Raw genomic sequence first — 5,000 nt, 5'->3', positions numbered from 1 at the left:
GGTTAGGCACCGGAATGCTTGGCCTTGGCTTGCCCTAGCAGGGCATTGCTGGGTTGGGCTCCCTTGGCCTTTTGGGCGCCTTGGACGATGTCTTGCGAAGACCATGGGCACAAGGCCATGGCATATGGTGAGGAAAGGACCACGGTTGCCAAGGTTAGGCACCGGAATGCTTGGCCTTGGCTTGCCAAAGCAGGGCATTGCTGGGTTGGGCTCCCTTGGCCTTTTGGGCGCCTCTGACGATGTCTTGCGAAGACCATGGGCACAAGGCCATGGCATATGGTGAGGAAAGGACCACGGTTGCCAAGGTTAGGCACCGGAATGCTTGGCCTTGGCTTGCCAAAGCAGGGCATTGCTGGATTGGGCTCCCTTGGCCTTCCGGGCGCCTTGGACGCTGTCTTGGGAAGACCATGGGCACAAGGCCATGGCATATGGTGAGGAATGGACCACGGTTGCCAAGGCTAGGCATATAGAGAGGAATCGCATTTTTGCCCGGATAGGCACCGGAATGCTTGGCCTTGGCTTGCCATAGCAGGGCATCGCTGGGTTGGGCTCCCTTGGCCTTCCGGGCGCCTTGGACGCTGTCTTGGGAAGACCATGGGCACAAGGCCATGGCATATAGTGAGGAATGGACCACGGTTGCCAAGGCTAGGCATATAGAGAGGAATGGACCACGGTTGCCAAGGTTGCGCAAGTTTTGGGCATTTTTTGCCCGGATATGCCCAAGTATGCCCCGATAGGCCCGTTACGCCCCGGTATGAACGCGTATGCCCGGATAGACTCGGTATGCCTTGGGATACATGCGTATGCCCCGATAGGCTTGGTACGCCCCGATATGCGCACGTGTGCCCCAGTAGGGCTCGGTATGCCCCGGTATGTACGCGTGTGCCCCGATAGGCCCGGTATGCCCCGATATGCACACGTGTGCCCCAATAGGGGTCGGTATGCCCCGGTAGGTACGCGTGTGCCCCGTAATGCACGTTTCGCTGATCTCCCCGCATGTCCCGCCCCTATATGTAATACTTACTTACTTACTTACTTTCTTTCTTGCTTGCTTGCAATGGTTGGGAGTGCCCGGCATGCCCCGCTGCAGAGACCAAGGGCGCAATGACTTGGCACCGCGGATGCCGGGACTCCGGCACTTCCCGTGGCACTGATGGTTGGTTCCAAAGACAAAAGGCCGTGCAAGGCCACCGCACCGCGGATGATTTTGCTCGTGCTGGCGCCTTTGTGTGGCCAAAGAACATGCGCGAATGCTCCTGTCGGAAGGGTTGGTGTCCTGGCCCCGTCGGGTGTCACGAATGCTCGGTTGCGAAGACCATGGGACCAAAGCCATGGCACGTCGGATGATGGCTCCAGCTGGCGCCCCGGCACTTTCTGTGGCATTGATGCTCGGTTTCAAAGACAAACGTGCGCAGGGCCAGGGGACCGCGGATGACTGCTCGTGCTGGCCTCGTTGGGCGGCATTGATGGTCGGTTGCAAAGAAAATGCGCGATTGCTCGTGTCGGGGACTGGCAAGCCAAGGCCAAGCGAGCCATGGCAACGCGGATGATGGCTCCAGCTGGCGCCCCGGCACTTTTCTGTGGCATTGATGCTCGGTTTCAAAGACAAACGTGCGCAGGGCCAGGGGACCGCGGATGACTGCTCGTGCTGGCCCCGTTGGGCGGCATTGATGGTCGGTTGCAAAGAAAATGCGCGATTGCTCGTGTCGGGGCCTGGCAAGCCAAGGCCAAGCGAGCCATGGCAACGCGGATGATGGCTCCAGCTGGCGCCCCGGCACTTTCTGTGGCATTGATGCTCGGTTTCAAAGACAAACGTGCGCAGGGCCAGGGGACCGCGGATGACTGCTCGTGCTGGCCCCGTTGGGCGGCATTGATGGTGTGTTGCAGAGAGCATGTGCGATTGCAAGTGTCGGCCCGGTTTGGGTTCCCTTGGGCTTTCGGGCGCCTTGGACGCAGTCTTGCGAAGACCATGGGCACAAGGCCCCGTCCTGGCCCCTTGTTCGATTCGCTCTCGTCTTGCGCTTGCTTCCAAGGTCCTCCATGACCTTCCCCATGGCCTTGCTAGATCCCCCCCATGACGCATGACCTCTGTCCGTTGATTGGTTTTGAGTGCACACCATGCCCGGCTTGGCACCGTGTTGTCGCGTGAGTGGCATTTGGATCGTGCATGGTGGTGGGCTACCTGCCAATGCGCACAAGCCTTGCACACTAGCCTTGCGCACGAGCCTTGCACAAAAGCCTTGGACACAAGCCTTGCGCACAAGCCATGCATACAAGCCTTGCTCACAAGCCTTGGGCACTGGCCCATCGCACTAGCCTTGCACACAAGCCTTGCGAACTAGCCTTGGGCACGAGCCTTGCGCAGTAGCCTTGGGCACTAGCCTTGCACACAACCCTTGGGCACTAGCCTTGCGCACCAGCCTTGCCCACAAGCCTTGCACAGCAGCCTTGCACACTAGCCTTGCATACAAGCCTTGCACACTAGCCTTGCACCCAGGCCTTGCTCACTAGCCTTGGGCACTAGCCTTGCGCACTAGCCTTGGGCACTAGCCTTGCACACAGACCTTGGGCACGCAGGCCTTGCACGCTAGGCATGCTTGGGCAAGCAGCTCCCGCAACAAGTCGGCGGGTGTAGGCATGGTTGGGCGCAGATCCCGCATCGTCTCGTCGCGTCTGGGCGCAAACCCGTCGCGTCTCGTTGCGTCTTCAGAAGTCGTCGCTAACAGCACCTTTGGTTGCCACTGGTGGTTAGGCGGGTTGGTTGCGCAAACCCTATAGGAGGGTGGCATGCTGCGGGGCGCTGGAATGCGCAGGTTTAGGGCGTTTTTGCCCGGATAGGCACTGGAATGTGCTGGTTTTGGGCGTTTTTGCCTGGACAGGCTAAGGAATGGGCATGCTTTGGGCGTTTTTGCCCGGATAGGCACTGGAATGGGCTGGTTTTGGGCGTTTTTGCCTGGATAGGCTAAGGAATGGGGCATGCTTTGGGCGTTTTTGCCCGGGCAGGCACTGGAATGCCTGGCCTTGGCTGGGCATTGCTGGGTTGGGCTCCCTTGGCCTTTCAGGCGCCTTGGATGCTGTCTTGTGAAGACCATGGGCACAAGGCCATGGCATATAGTGAGGAATGGACCACGGTTGCCAAGGTTGCGCAAGTTTTGGGCATTTTTTGCCCGGATATGCCCAAGTATGCCCCGATAGGCCCGTTACGCCCCGGTATGAACGCGTATGCCCGGATAGACTCGGTATGCCTTGGGATACATGCGAATGCCCCGATAGGCTTGGTACGCCCCGATATGCGCACGTGTGCCCCAGTAGGGCTCGGTATGCCCCGGTATGTACGCGTGTGCCCTGATAGGCCCGGTATGCCCCGATATGCACACGTGTGCCCCAATAGGGGTCGGTATGCCCCGGTAGGTACGCGTGTGCCCCGTAGTGCACGTTTCGCAGAACTCCCCGCATGTCCCGCCCCTATATGTAATACTTACTTACTTTCTTTCTTGCTTGCTTGCTTGCTTGCAATGGTTGGGAGTGCCCGGCATGCCCCGCTGCAGAGACCAAGGGCGCAATGACTTGGCACCGCGGATGCCGGGACTCCGGCACTTCCCGTGGCACTGATGGTTGGTTCCAAAGATAAAAGGCCGTGCAAGGCCACCGCACCGCTGATGATTTTGCTCGTGCTGGCGCCGTTGGGCAGCATTGATGGTCGGTTGCAAAGAAAATGCGCGATTGCTCCTGTCGGGGACTGGCAAGCCAAGGCCAAGCGAGCCATGGCAACGCGGATGATGGCTCCAGCTGGCGCCCCGGCACTTTCTGTGGCATTGATGCTCGGTTTCAAAGACAAACGTGCGCAGGACCAGGGGACCGCGGATGACTGCTCGTGCTGGCCTCGTTGGGCGGCATTGATGGTCGGTTGCAAAGAAAATGCGCGATTGCTCGTGTCGGGGACTGGCAAGCCAAGGCCAAGCGAGCCATGGCAACGCGGATGATGGCTCCAGCTGGCGCCCCGGCACTTTCTGTGGCATTGATGCTCGGTTTCATAGACAAACGTGCGCAGGGCCAGGGGACTGCGGATGACTGCTCGTGCTGGCCCCGTTGGGCGGCATTGATGGTGTGTTGCAGAGAGCATGTGCGATTGCAAGTGTCGGCCGGGTTTGGGTTCCCTTGGGCTTTCGGGCGCCTTGGACGCAGTCTTGCGAAGACCATGGGCACAAGGCCCCGTCCTGGCCCCTTGTTCGATTCGCTCTCGTCTTGCGCTTGCTTCCAAGGTCCTCCATGACCTTCCCCATGGCCTTGCTAGATCCCCCCCATGACGCATGACCTCTGTCCGTTGATTGGTTTTGAGTGCACACCATGCCCGGCTTGGCACCGTGTTGTCGCTTGAGTGGCATTTGGATCGTGCATGGTGGTGGGCTACCTGCCAATGCGCACAAGCCTTGCACACTAGCCTTGCGCACGAGCCTTGCACAAAAGCCTTGGACACAAGCCTTGCGCACAAGCCATGCACACAAGCCTTGCACACAAGCCATGCATACAAGCCTTGCTCACAAGCCTTGGGCACTGGCCCATCGCACTAGCCTTGCACACAAGCCTTGCGCACTAGCCTTGGGCACGAGCCTTGCGCACTACCCTTGGGCACTAGCCTTGCACACAACCCTTGGGCACTAGCCTTGCGCACCAGCCTTGCCCACAAGCCTTGCACACCAGCCTTGCACACTAGCCTTGCATACAAGCCTTGCACACTAGCCTTGCACACAGGCCTTGCTCACTAGCCTTGGGCACTAGCCTTGCGCACTAGCCTTGGGCACTAGCCTTGCACACAGACCTTGGGCACTAGCCTTGCGCACTAGCCTTGCCCACGAGCCTTGCACACTAGCCTTGCACGCAGGCCTCGCAAGCTAGGCATGCTTGGGCGAGCAGCTCCCGCAGCAAGTCGGCGGGTGTAGGCATGGCTGGGCGCAGATCCCGCATCGTCCCGTCGCGTCTGGGCGCAAACCCGTCGCGTC

The sequence above is a fragment of the Tasmannia lanceolata genome, unplaced genomic scaffold (genome assembly GCF_043159265.1).
Source record: "Tasmannia lanceolata isolate RefF3 unplaced genomic scaffold, GAP_Taslan_0.1 ptg000036l, whole genome shotgun sequence".
Taxonomy (NCBI): Eukaryota; Viridiplantae; Streptophyta; class Magnoliopsida; order Canellales; family Winteraceae; genus Tasmannia; species Tasmannia lanceolata.
Note: the sequence above shows the minus strand (reverse complement) of the source record.